This window comes from Protopterus annectens, chromosome 5.part0 (genome assembly GCF_019279795.1).
Source record: "Protopterus annectens isolate FY-2018-M chromosome 5.part0, PAN1.0, whole genome shotgun sequence".
Taxonomy (NCBI): Eukaryota; Metazoa; Chordata; order Ceratodontiformes; family Protopteridae; genus Protopterus; species Protopterus annectens.
The window spans coordinates 1559919477-1559934731 of record NC_056735.1 but is presented as its reverse complement, the minus strand read 5'-3'; the positions used below and the strand labels follow the sequence as shown (position 1 = coordinate 1559934731).

Below are 15255 nucleotides of genomic sequence, written 5' to 3'. Positions count from 1 at the left end.
CATCAGAAGTAGGATACTTAGAGACTGTGGGGTATGAGAACACAGCCCGCCATATCAAGGTTTGCAAACCAATTCCATTTAAACAGTCATGCTTAACAGATGCTGCAAAAGCACAAATCTGGTCTGCATAATGCTGGTGGTTGCAACTTTTGGGTCGGTAAAGGAAAGCAGATCCATATTAAAGGCCTTCCTTGAAAGTGAGGTGTTAATTAAATAAATATGCCTTTTCAATTCAACATTAACTTGAGTTCATTTTCCTTATTCATTTCCCCTTATCCTACCACCTTCCCACCCAACCTTTTTCATGCTAAATTTTCAACATATTATAAAAAGCTTGATATTTTCTTCTCCTTATGTCAAATTCTGCATCTAATTATGACAACTACCATTATTTAAATCAAGGATTTGATTAGTAGCCATTTCTCAACATAGAGTACACTTGTTAATTAATGGTTCTGTCTTTTGCTTTTGTATTGAATCATTTGTGTATCAAATTGACTTCTTGGTCAAATCTCTAATTCACAGCTGTCACTGGAAGAGATCCTTCGTAGATCAGCCTACCAGTTTTAAACAAAAAACAAACAGACAGATAAATAAATGAAAACTTGAGAAAAGCTGTACAAGGTGAAAATGATGTTACAATAATAGGTTCATAGGTTGATACCATGTAAAAAGTCACTAAGGCCATCGAAAGCCTAAACAAATAATTGATCTTCTTTCGACTTTTCCCGGTTAGAGGTCACCACAGTACAACTCCGGTCCGCTAATGATTGGCAGTAGATTTTTATGGTGCCGAGGTGCCAGCCCGACGCCCAACCTTCAACGAAGGTACTCCCAAATTAATATATAATTTAATCATTTTCAGCTCTTGTGTCTAGAAGGGTTGCATAGTACTACATAGGGAGAATTTATGACTGGCCATCCAGTTATCAAGATTAACTTTGAAAGTGGTCAGGGTACTATTCTGTTTGGCATGGACGGGAAGCTTGTTCCAAAGGCATAGAATATCTTGGGTTAGGTACCTATCCTGCCAATGACTCTTATTTACTGATAAAGGCGGAGGTTCTTGTCATGTTTATCTGGGGAGTCATTGGCTCTATAAACTACAGAAGGTCAAAACAGGGCACGGTCTTTCATGACTCAAAAGTAAATCAAAGGTCCCAGTAAAGGAATCAATAAGAGACTGACAGGGATAGGGCTGCCAGTTTATCTGGGTAACAAAGGGACTCAAGACAAGCTGAGCAATAAGCTTACAAAAGTACATGCCAAAAGAAGCACTGTGTACTCAAAGGTATGAGAGATCCACCTTTGATAGCTTTCTTCCAATCTTGAACCTCTCGTCTTAGGTACGGCAGTCATAACAGTTGTACATGCATAGTCTGAATTTTACCTTAAGGTTAATGGACTGAAGGATGATCACAGTAATGAGACTGCTCTCATTTGAGTAGTGAACGACCTTCTGCTGGCTACAGGCCATCACTTCTTTTCTGTTTTGCTCCCACTGGATCTCTCTGCAGCACACAATACTGTTCACAGCATCTTACATTATTATTTTGGTTTGCCTCCACCGTCCTTGAGTGGTTTACTGCTTACTTCAGAGTACACCCAAAAGGTTGACACTGGTTTAAACTTCTCCACTCATTTTTTGGGCTGTGGAGGGTACACACATACCCCCTTCTACTCTTACAAAGCGGTGCTAAAGCATACAGACTTCAACAACAGTACAACATGGAAATGCAGCTTTTTGAACAGTGGACATCAGTTCAGGTATGTGACATTAAATGGTTACCTTCCAAGCATGAATGCCTAACAGCCAAAACATTTTAGGATCGCTAAAGAAAAAAAATACTACTTTTCAAAAGATGTATTTATGGAACACAGAGTATCAAAGTTTAGACACAGGTTACTCTGCAGCTTATTTAAGAAAACTGAATGTTCAATAAAGGAATTTAAGTAGCTCCACCTACTACACGTCAGTTTTACATATTAAGAAATTGTATGGTTTGCTGTACATTTTTACTTAATCAAAGAGGAGGCTCTGTGAAACATATCCGAATAAAAACAGTAAATTTAGCACTAACCATTTCCCTTGAGAGAGTGTTTATCTGCCACAACATGAAAATAATTTAGAGGAATGTTGTTCTACAAAATGCTGTTGTTTTCAGTATAAAGTTACACATTCTTTCGGGGATATAGTTACTTTTTTATACTTGTGTAACTATGTTAAGCTGTGCAGTAAAACCGCTGATGTATTATTATGCGCTAAACTTTTTTTTTTTTTTAAAGATCTCCCATTAGATTTAGAGTGTATGCACTGGTGTGTTCTTCAAAGCATGACGGTGCTTTGGACAATTTCAGGCAGATGTCAATGGATTGGAAGTACACATTCCCTTCATGGGCTACTCACTGCGCTCAGATGGTCTGTTCTGAGACACAGAATACAACTAGACCACAAAGTACCTAATGTCTATTCACAGCTGAAAGTAACCTAATTTCACAGTACTGTCTTGCACTTTGAAATAACTTACATTATTTTCACATGCTAGCCATAGAGTAACAATCAATTTAATTCCAGGCTTACTAAGCAACTGTAGTAGCAAACAACATGACCTGACTTGAGTAAATACCACCTTCACGGACATGGAGAAAATAACACACAACTGTACTGCTAAAAGATGCACACAACAGAACATAACAGTGTAACAAAAAATTGCTACTTTTGACTTTCTTTGTACAATTAATTTTCAAATGAACAAACTGTGAACTGTGCTGTGTGTGCAGCCAATTTAAAAAGTTTCAGTAGGGAAAGTCGGACATACTACTGTCACACCTTGGACATACTACTGTCACACCTTGCAGTTGTCACAAGACAAGAGAAGCATTACAGTGCTTTGCAGGAAATTGTTTGCTAATCCTTTCATTGTACTAGATGTCTAAAGCAGAAGCAGGTTCAGTGTGTGACAACAAAACTTGAACCTGTACAGATTAGTAACTTTAGCGGTACCAACACTGCAAACAAGACTGAATCAGAAAGATGGTATATTGTCCCAGTATCTCTCAACTGTACAGATTTTCACAGAATGTCCAGATTTTCGGCTCATATTTTTGGCCTGTTCCTCTTTCTTCCTGGCAAATTACTGGAATGATCTCAGGATTGAAGTCACTAAATAGTGACATACATTTGAGTTTGACTTCAAATCCTTCAGAAAATGCATATTAAAACAAATCCTGTTAACTCAAGCAACTTTCTAAGTTTATAAGAGCAATATTTAAAATATGTCCCTATTTGTACCCCCATTTTGTCAAGCTATGTCCAGATTTTTTGCAGTAACAAGTTGAGAGGTAGGAGTCATGAGTAGGAAAATGCATGGTCAATGATGGCATTAACAGGATTGAGCAGGTATGGCAAACAATAACTTGGAATAAAATAAAATAAAAAGAGAGAGAGAGAGAAAAAAAACAAGGCAGTAAAGTGCCTCCTAAAGCCATGTCAAGAAGGGACATGAATTAATATTCAGGAGTACGGTAAGGGGTAGAAAGAGCAGGAAACCTTATGTCAATATATGTTACTATTCACACATAAGAAAATAGCTCAAACAGGAAAAGTATTAAAGCTATAAAGGAACTGCCCGAGGAACTACTGCAGGTCCTTAGAAAAGTAGTGTGCACATGCACTGCTGCTTTGTAGACACACACACACACACACACACACACACACAAGCTTTCTTGGGTGGGCTTACAGTCCACAAAATCAGAATACAAAAGTCTTGGATGTTCTGCTTCGACATAAACGACAAATGTTTTTAGCTTGACTTGGAAGAATACAACCCTATGCTGACATGATGACCTGCATTCTTCCTTGGAATGTATGGGTGGAGCAGAGTTCCAAGTGAAAAATTTAAATGTTACATTAGCATTTAGTATGCATTTGACTGACAAATCCAACAAGCGTCAGTGCATCAAAACTGGTGCTTTGGTGTTAAGTGAAACCCAATCCCTCAAATTTAGAAACAAGGACACACATGAATTATTTTTTCCAGGGTTGTAGTGGCACACAAGGTCAAATACTATGGCAGGTATCATACCAAGTGGAGATCAATGACAAACACAGGGACTCAGAAACATTTTGGGGATTACAGGACATAAAGGCAGGGAATAACCATGAATGGGCATGTCAAGTGGAGGAAAAGGATGCAACCAGTGATGTATAAAGCTTAATAACAGGGGTATAAGACTGCAAGTGTGCAATGTGAAGGGGTAGGTGCATGCACCATAGCAGCACCACAAACTAAAGCTGCGTAGAATGCACCAGAATGAGGGCAAATGTCAAATACACCATATTTACATCCTTTGTTGAACTGGATAGGTTGACTAAGCCAAAAAAATAAAGTCCATTTTCAGCAGCAGCATTCCTGGGAGAATAAGTTCCCGAGTAAAGACAAATCAGTACAACAGAGTACTACATTTGTAGCACACAGAGAAAAAGAAAAAAAAAAACTATTTGCATATCTCTAGTTACATACATGCATCATAATCTCTGGTAGGGTTTGTAATTGTGAGGGAAAAACAGGGTAAGTGAAACTACAGACTGTAAAAATAAGATTTAGAGTAAACATGATTACGTTAACGAGAAAGTGAGAGAAAGACACTTGGGTAAGGGAGTAATGGAGACAAAAGGATATACTGAAATGATTATGTTTGGAGTTGGGGAAGAATGGTAGCATTGTATGACCATTAAATGTTGTAACTGTTACTTACCCAAGTGTGGTGTTGCACAAAAGTGTGAGCCAGCAGTGTATTCACCATCATCGTTTTGCCATTAGTTAAACAGGCCTTGAGCTGTCATACAAATTATTTTGTGTTAACATATAAAGCCTGCCGGATTCAGCTATAGATAACAGATGCTTTTGTTGGGATCTTAGTGGTCTAGGAGAATTAGAAGTTTGGATGAGACCCTGCAGAGCAGGGTATTTGCTTGCTTTGTGAATTATGCTGTGAAGAATATTGTGCTGTGTGAGAGTTAGGCTACCTAGTAAGTCTGGCCATCAAAATTTATCAATGGACAGGCAATTGTGTGTTTTGTTTGGAAAATTTTGCTGTCTTATTTAGGCTCAAGCTTGTGGATTTGGGATTACTGTAGGTTGGTTCATATTGATGACGCCATAAAGAGTTGGAAGTAATACATTTTAGCAGTTGAGTGATGTGCTTGTTCTGTAAAATAAAGTTTTGTCTAGTACAAGGTACCTAAAGTTTCTTGTGCGTTTTAGATATTACATAGTCAATAAGTTGTTCAAACTTTACGTGTTTTCCTCAGAGAGCAAATGCTGGATGTCAGATGAAGGAGATTACTGGGAACATACATTCTGGGAGTGTAATGATTTGGCAGATTTAAAAAAAATCCCTACACAGCACTAAATCAGATATACTGGGTGAGCAAATGGCTGTAAATAAGGAAAGTATTCTTTTGAGCTGGGATACTGGATCTGAATTGTCTAGATACAGTAAGGCCTTATTACATTTAATCCTGTTGGCTGACAAAAAAGCAATTACTAAAACTGTATTTCAGGTATTGAATATTATAAAAGAGATAAAATAACTGGAAAGAGGGATATTTAGAAAAAAGAAGGAGCAAATAATATAAAAGTAAATGGAAACTGTGGAAACAAAGCATGCATACTATTTAGGAGGAGAAGGGCTGACATTTAAGGGAAGGCAGGAATTCAGCCATTTTTTGTAATGTTGGACTAACAATAGTAGCAAATATATGAGATGTATATTGTATTAAAATTGAAAATGTTAAAAACGTTTATTTTATTTTCTATTAATGTATGTTTGCCTATGTCTTAAATGATAATTTAATAAAGCTGTTAAAAAAAAACTTCAGGTGTTGGTCTCTAACAACTAAAAGTTTAGCTTGAGGTACACATTCTATGATGTTGTTTGTTGCTGAGGTTGGGATAAACAGAATAAGATATTTTTTTGCATCGAGCATTAGGAAGAAGTCATTCAGGTATTTCCCAGTGTTAGTGTGTGTTGCACACTGCCTTGAAGCTGGCTAAGTGTATTTGCTGATCAGATAATGGTAAATCGTCTAGATAGTGTATTACAGCAGAGTCAGTGTTACTTTTGTATGCCATTAAAGAACATGTTAAACAGAGGAATAGGTTCATAGGTTCGTACTAGGCTATCTGCCCTAGGGCATTTATAAGCCTAGCCAGAGTGTGTGTGGCTTTCACCACCCCTTAGGATGAGAATACTACTGTGCCTCTGTCTAGTAGTGACACAGAGATGACCCCAGGGATTTCTCTTGAATAGCTCTGCCTAACATGGACTGGGATTCTGTTCCAGAGTGTAGGAGCCCTGTCCCTCCAGCATTTATTTCTGTGTTGAGGTTTAAGTCTCTTGTTCTTTTTCAGTCGGGCAGCATATGTTTAAGACCCTTTATCCTCCATTGTACTCAATCATTGGCCTGATAAGAGAAGAGTACAGGGGCACAATGACCTCTCTTGATCTAGATGTGAAACCCTTCATGATAAGGTGGGCAATATAGAAGGTCTTCCTAACCACTTTGGCAATGTGAGTGTCAAATGAGAGGTTACTGTCAACCTGGGTCCCTAGGTCCCTGATTACCTCTTCCAGATTTAATGGATTACCACCTATGTGGTAATTTGTCGGTCAGCTTAAGGCCATGGTTCTGGCACCAATTATCCATTTCTATGAGGCCTCTCTGAAGGATGTTTGTGTCCGCTGGAGTATCAATTATGAGTTTGCAGTCATCTGCGAACTTTGTCAGCCACAATCCTCCTATGTTTGCCTGTACTGGAAAAATAAATGCCGAACAAGAGGGGTCCCAGGACTGAGCCCTGTGGGACACCGCCAGACTGGCTTAGAGTCTGACATAGCTCCAGCAACTCTGACCATGTGGGTTCTGTCCTTGAGCCAGTTTGCAACCCATCTTGTGACATATGGGTTTACATTTAAGCTGGTGAGTTTGTCTATGATGCCAGAGTGGGGCAAGGTCAAGGTAGGCTGTGTGAACTGCCTTACCCTCATCAATGGCCTTAGTGACCGAAGTTCAAAAGGCAGGATCTGCCCTTGACAAAGCCAAATTGGGTAGGATCCAATGTCTGTAGGTCCCCAATGTATTTCTTTAGGAGTTCCATAATGATCCTCTCCATAGCTTTGCAGACCAGGTCCGAGAAGCACGTGGGACCAATGTTTAGGTAGCTAGGCTAAGATTAAACAGCAGCCTTATGTGTGGGTTTTGTTCCTCTTGGTTCATGTAGCACACAGCCGGGACAACATCCGTCCCATTGATGCTGTGTTTTTAGCTTTAGAGAGGCTCTCACCTGGGCATCTGAGATGTTAGGGAGGCTACACTCTGCTGGGATAGTTATTTCTCCTTGCACTGAACCTGTCTGCCAGAATGTTGGCAATGTCAGTGGGTTCAGTGTATTTTGTGTCATTTTGGACTAACTCTGAGCATATCTGGGAGTTTCCACCCAGGTTTCTAACATAGCTAAAGAAGGCCTTGTGATTGTCTTTTGTGTCTTTTGCGATTTTTCTCTCAAAGTTGGCCTTGGATGATTTTATGAGTGATCGTAGTTTTTTGCTAGTACTGATCAGAGATGCCTTCCATTTTAGGGATTTTGCTCTGTCATGTAGTAGCTTCCTCTTCCTGTTGTAAAGTTTGTTTATGGCTGGGGTCCAACAGACCGGGCGCCTGCCTTTGGGGGAATGGGTCTTGGTTCTAAAAAGAATTCGGGACACTTTTTTTATGTGCCACTAAATATTACGTTAATAGCAATTTTCCTAGAACAGATCACTGTGGAGCATGACCTGTTGTGGATTTAACAGAGGAGTGCCTGGTGACATCACAATTCCATGTAGGTGGACAGATAAATATATGGTTCAACAGCGATAGTCAGGTGCACCATATACAATGGCTGAACTGTGGTGAGGGGTATTCGTTCACACCACAGCTGAACATCCAGTTAACTAAGAGTTAACTGTAATTCAAGCAACTGGCAAAAAAATGTTGAAATACAGTACAATTTTCATATGTTGCACTTTCCTTTTTTCCCCCACAGAAGCATACCCTTACGTTTTTGAAGTTTTAGAGTTTTAAAAAGGAAAACAGGAATAAATTCCTTCTCTCCCCAATCTGAGAACAAGTCAAACCAAACAAATAGTACAGGGTCCAGTATTAGGCAGGCCTATTTTTAATAGTAACTCTCAAGCAACCAGAAACTACAGCTATCTGGCATCTACCACTCCCCATGACTGCCAGTTAACTGAGAGTTTACTGTATCTGCGTCATATGCATATGAGCAAGACCACTGGAAAAAGGACACATGCAGCACACTTGATAAGCATGCAAAGAAACAGAAATGACCAGTAATGGTGTGAAATCTGACAACAAATGCTGGTGAAGACATGCGCCACCACCCCAATGACATCCTGTATGCTATACTACTCTTTGTGATGCACAAAATATAAAACAGTCTCCCCAGAAGTGTCTCAGGCTTTCGTATACACTGGCAATGGAAGGTTGTTCTGCCTGTATGAATTGCAGCACTGTGTGGTTTCACCAAGCTACTCTCTAGAATGCTATGTCAAACCTTCCACTGGGCAACCCATGCATAAGGAGGTCAGACAGACACTCACTCACTCACACAGACCAATGACTATGATACCAGGCATACGTATATCGTGTTCTGTCCACTTCAGCTTTGCATACCACTACCTTGTTTCCAAATACAAAACTATCAGTGAACCAGTGCATTCCACAGACACTGATCAGACTCATCTTCTTCTTTCAGCTGTTCCCATTAAGGGTCGCCACAGCGGATCATCTGTTTCCATTTCTTCCTGTCCTCTGCATCATGCTCTTTCACACCAACCGCCTGCATGTCCTCTCTCACCATATCCATAAACCTTATCTTAGGCCTTCCTGTTTTCCTCTTACCTGGCAGCTCCATCCTTAGCATCCATATCCCAATATACTCAGCATCCCTCCTCAGCACATGTCCAGACCAAAGCAATCTCGCCTCTCTTGCTTTGTCTCCAAACTGTCCAACCTGAGCTGACCCTCTAATATACTAATTCCTAATCCTGTCCATCCTAGTCATACCCAGTGCAAATCTTAACATCTTTAACTCTGCCACATCCAGCTCTGACTCCTGCCTTTTCGTCAATGCCACCGTCTCCAACTCATATAACATAGCTCGTCTCACTACCCTCTTGTAGACCTTCCCTTTCAGTCTTACTGGTACCCATCTGTCACAAAGCACTCCTGACACTCTTCTCCACCAATTCCACCCTGCCTGTACTCTCTTCTTCACCTCTTTTCCACACTCACCATTACTATGAACTGTTGATCCCAAGTACTTAAACTCATCCACCTTTACCAACTCTACTCCCTGCATCCTCACCATTCGTCTACCCTCCCTCACATTTACACGCATATATTCTGTTTTAGCCCTGCTGACCTTCATTACTCTCCTCTCTAAAGCATATCTCCACCGCTCCAGGGTCTCCTCAACCTGGTCCCTATTCTCACTACATACCACAATGTCATCTGCAAACATCATAGTCCATGGGGCCTCCTGTCTGATCTCATCTGTCAACCTGATCAGATTGAAACATTAAAATATCTTCCATCACCTGCAGAATCTCAAAGGCTTTTAAAGAGATCAAGGCTAAAACATTACAGATGGCAAGACATTAGTATGTCCACTCCATACTGAACTGCCAGCTTGCCTGCTGTATTTAGCATTGGATAATTTGGGTAAAAAAGAATGTTACATATTTTCATGGTTACAATACAACATAAACTGGTATGTAGTGAAAATCCTGCACTATGCATAACGCTATGAGAGTTTGCAGAAGGACATGGAATATATCCTTGTAATCTTTAGACTTTGTCTTGGATGCAGAAGTAGGCTTTATATAAAGTTGTGTAGGTCTGAAAACACCCTCAGAAGCTGATGCCTGCTCAGCGGCTCTGGACCCATCTGAGGGATTGATTTCCGAAGGGCCAATACCTTGGGTATCCAGAGGCCTAGTTGTCTCCATGTGGGAGTCGAAGACGGCCTGTGGCTCTGAGGTAGCGGGAGTCAGGGGCTGCGAAAGCACCTCACTGAGCACCAGCGAACTGGCGACTGGCCTAGAAGAGGCTTTGTCATCGGTTTTGGACCTCGGATGCTTGTCCTTTTCCTTATCCTTGCGCTTTTTATGAATTCCGGTTGGTTGTTCCGACGGCATTATATAGTTAAACCTTTGGCCAAAGTAATGAAAAGCAAAATCGTACCGACGCTTTATAGTGCATTGGTTAAATCTAGCACAAAACTGACAACTAGCAACACTGTGATCAGGGCCTAGGCAAGGAATACAGTAAGAATGAAAATCCTTATGAGGTATTTACTTCCCACAAGAAATACAATTGTTAACTTTTTCTGACATCGGTCTGGAGGAAGAAAAAAAGTTTCCCCAATGGTGTACTTAGCTTTATTGAAGACTTCGGATCTGAAATTCAATTACGAAAATCTCAGGAGTCGGCCGACCGGCACTTGTGAACTGCTTTTGCTTCGGGCACCGTGCAACAAGAAAGACTGAAGAAAATGGCGTCGGCTGCATCTTTTATACCCCTGGTGCACTGACGTCAGGGAAGAGGTGACAGCAACCGACGCCGGACCAGAACTTTGGAATTCAGGCTGACTGTGGGTAGCCTGCCAGCAGGATAACCCAAGTGTAATGACTGCAACAGTGAAACACGATGAACATCCACAAAATACAGGCTGCATATATCCTATGTGTGTGGTTCTCTTAACTTCTCAAACTATGGCAGCTTACAAGGTGCTGTTGGTTAAAGTCTGAAAGGTGCCCCTACCATCTATAGGGCAGATGCTGGACATATGCTTTGCTGTTATGCACTCTGTTGTTAAGGGATGCTGTCTTGGGACTGATGCCCCTGAGTGAGCATGACAATTTTTACAACCCATTCCAAGACTCTGGGACCCAGATGATGTAGCTCCTGCTCTGTGGGTTATACAACTGCTGCTGTCTCATGTTTTATAAGCTCTGCAGTGAAGCACTTTCTTGTGGATCCTTGCTCCTACATGTAGTAACCTCTGCACACCTGTTACTGGACATGGATTTGCTCTGTGATCATACAGTCACTTCACTAATAACCTGTGTTTGTTGTTGCTGTGGAAGAACATAATAGCATTAATGCTGCAAAATGTTGCTCTCTTACTCAAGTGACACAGAATATTCTTCAGGTTTACCTGTTTTTTGTAGTAAAGATAACTACGTACTTCTTGACGGTTTTTGATTTTCAGAGAACGCCCTGATCTTGACTCAAATTTCAGCTCTGTCCCTCTTAATCCAGCCTAAAGCTGGTGACGTTTGGAAAATAAGTTGGTGAATTGCACTTAATAATGAGAATAATTAAAGGTATAGACTTCTTTTACTACAGAAAATGCAAACTAATTTACATCCTCTTATTGTATCACTGTCTCAAATTAATAGTACTGATAACTGAAAAATGTCCTTCATCTTCCCTGATTATTTCTGGATTTGTCCCCAATTCCTTGAGAGCTATGACCCACGTTTGTAAAACAAAACTAGCCCTGGCTATGAGTTCCTACAATTTCTCAAGGGAACTCAACAAGCTTCTCAATATGCCCCTCAGATCTTGATATTCACAGCATCAACAAAAGCACACAGAGGAAAAGGCATAACTGGATCTTTGGAACTGCAAAACCTCAAAGTGTGAAAGAACATGAAGGATACAAAGTCTGACTTTGAGTTGTCAGAAAGTATTCTTATTTCTCCAATGTACAACAATCTCAGGAATTAACAAATTTGTAGCAAGGGTGGGCCCCTCTTGCTAAAATGCTTGAAAGATGTAACACTAATTTTCTTTATTCTCTGTTTTTCTGTGTGACTCAAAGTTAATTTTTTGATGTGTCCATACTAGCAAATATCATACTTAAGATAGGGTGTTAGCTCTGAGAATAACTAGTGGTGTGAAATCTACAATGCTGACCGGACCATTGCTTCCACAATGCAAGCTGTCATTGGTCTGTTAGATTTGGCAGGAGTAAGGAACTTTCACTAGTCATGAACATTCGATAAAGCTTCCCAGGGCTGACTACAGTGCAGCTCAGAGGTATGACTGGAAGAGTGATTGCTTCACTTTATTCTATAGTAGTAGTAGTAATAATAATAAAAACAATAATACTAAACATAATACAAATGATAATCCAAATACAAAATGAGAGCTCGTAAGCTGATCTGAAGCTAAAAAGTGCACTTGAAGAGCCTTTAGAATAGGTTAGTCTGATCATATCAGGATAAAGGAATAATGAATTCCATAACTAGAAAGGAGAACAGGTGCGTGGGGAGTTGAGGAAGGAAGGAAGCAGACAACACAAATCTATCATTATGTAAAGTACTTAACTTTCATATCTGATGTCTCTTCTGTCTGTTGCTCATCAGATGGGACACAGCCCCCAGCTAATATATCCCTTGGGTGGTTTCATGGAAAATATATTCCAGACGACAGCTGAACCAAAGGTTTCCCTGCCTCAATACAGTAAATCCAATTAATAATGGGAAATGAAAGTATGAACATTGGACCAAGTGGCAGCTGCATAAATGCTCTGGAAAAAGAAAGCAGTTGAGGTTGCCAAAGATCTAGTACAGTGAGCTTTGACAGGTTTAGGTAAGGCCAAATCTTTTTCTTTGTATACATGCACATGCAAACAGACAACCATTTTGATAAAGTGACTTTACAAACTCTGTGACCTAGCTTATTTGCTGAAAAGGATACAAAAGGCTGATCAGACTTTCTGAAGGCTTTCATACAGTGGATGTAAAAACGTAGCTGCCTATGAACATCCAACAAATGTAGCATGTATTCTCCTTTACTGGAAATTTTCTGGAAAAAAACTGGAAGATTGATGGGTGGAAGATTGATGTTCTGATTTAAAGAAGTCTTGGTAGCTACCTTTGCTAACGAAAGACTGGTTTGTAAGGAAACCCTATCCTTATGAAAAATAAAGTATTGAGGTTCAAAAAAAAAAGTATGCAGTTCTGATAATGAAAAATAGCATTTCTACATTAAAAACTGGAAATCCATCTTAGCTGCAGGTTCGAATGGAGAGCTAGTCAGGGCTTGAAGTAAAAGAGTAATGTCCCAAGAAGGGGTAGGAACTCTCAGAAAAGGTCCTACAAGAAAAGTGCTCCTCAAAAAAACTTTAGATAACCTGACAGAGGCAATTGGGGACTGATTCTCTTCAATGTGAAAGCTTCAGATAGCTGCTAACTGGACATTGATAGTTGAGTAGCTGGCACCATTCTGAAAGAGAGAAGCTAGAAAATCTAGGACCATTTGAAGGGGTGCCAAAAAATAGCTTGCATTCCTCTGAGAAGCCCAAATAGAGAACCTTTTAAATTTGCTTTTGTAAATTTTCCTAGTACAAGATCACTGAGATGAAGTAAGAATGCGGACGACTAGGGAGAAGAGTCTGGACTGACTAGCCATCTTTGAAGTGGAGAAACAGAGCAGTTAATGTGAGGGCTTGAATGTCTGGGAGAAGTAAGCCAGATGGGAGAGAAATGAGATCCAGACGGATCCATTAAACATGGAGGATGTTTCAGATGAAGCCACAGGGAGGGGAACCATTCTTGTCGAATCCAAAAAGTAGCAATGAAGATCACCACAGACTTTCACTCTAATGCTTTCTGAAGAAATTTTGGAATCAGAGAAAAGGGTAAAGGAGGCTGGGGCAACTAAGTGTGAATCAGGGTGTCCCTTGGTGACTTCTCCTCTGGGTGATCAGGGCAAAAAACTTGCTGCATTTCGTGTAGTGGGGAGAGGATCACAGCAAGGTTGGCTCTACCGGCGGAAGATCTGCTTTGCCACCTTTTGGTTGAGGAACCATTCATGAGGCAAGAGGATAGATCTGCTCAAACTGTGTGCTAGAGCAGTGGATTATCCTGGAATGTGCATTGTTAAAAGAAAGCAATTGTAAGATACTGCCAGTTGCCAAACTCTCATGGCTTCTTGGCATAATGGGTAAGAATGGATTTCCCCATTTGCCGATGTACCAGACTACCAACATGTTGTCTGTCTGGACAGACGTCAGTCCTGGAAGGCCTGCAAAGACTGGAGAACTGCCCTCATCTTTAAAATGTTGAAATGGAGATTGGCCTTGGAGGAGGAACATATGCTTTGGACTGGTCTTTCCTTGTAGTGTCCTCACTCCAACTGGGAAGCATCCATGGTCTCCTGTGGCTTTGGGCGGGAGAAAAACTCATGGATGACTTTGCATTACCACAGGGGATTTGGGCCACCAATGAATGCGAGTCCTGCAAATGTTCAAGAAGTTCTTGGAAAGGCATTGGTAAACGCCTAATGGACCACACACATAGGGTCCATTGAAGTACTCTCATTTGGTATTTTGCAAGAGGGACCAAAGTGATGGACACAGCCACTGAACCCAGGAAACACTCAATCATTCTCACCATTGATTTCTGGGAGGAGAAAATGACCTCAGCATGGTTGTGAAGAGTGGATAACCTATTCTGGTGAAGTTTTGCTATCTGAGAAATTGTGAATTGTGTCCAACTGTGCTCCTATGAATTCTTTGACTTGTACAGTACAAAATTTGGACTTGTTCTGAATTACTGTGATGCCCTATGCTGACCAAAGTTAGAGCAAGGAGTCTCCTGCTTGGATGAGTTGATTCCTTGGAGAGGTGGAAATGAGGCAGTCCTCCAGATATGGGAACAACCAGAACCCCTGCAGTCTGAGATACTCTGCAGCCACCTCCACGCATTTTGGTGAACACCCGGGGGGGATGGTAAGGCTAAAGGGCAAGGCTCTGAACTGGAAGTGACTGACTCCCAGCTGGAAGTGGAGGAACCTACTGGACTGATGTGGTAGTATGCATCTTGTAGCTCTATGCAGCACATATCTACCAACAGTACTAAATTACTAGTTTTTATCGATATTTGGAGTCCAAATAATGGGGTGCCATGATTCCAGAGTGGCACCCCTTCATTTCCGAATTTTTCCCAGCTTTTTTTTTTGCTATTTGAGCTGACATCATCACGTGCACGATGATATCAGCTCCGTCAGCCTACTAGCCTGTTGGAATTGAGTTCAAGGACTCACATGCATGCATTTATGGCTAGCTGCTTTCACCGTTTGAATTGTGGAAAGATTTACTTGGATGTGCACCC

General features: G+C 40.8%; 1 protein-coding gene across 4 annotated transcripts in view; it reads right to left on the bottom strand.

Annotated features, from left to right (window-relative positions):
- Positions 1-15255, bottom strand: part of LOC122801775 (amyloid beta precursor protein) — a 3200820-nt gene that overhangs the window by 2632860 nt on the left and 552705 nt on the right. The gene's annotated exons all lie outside the window — the stretch shown is intronic.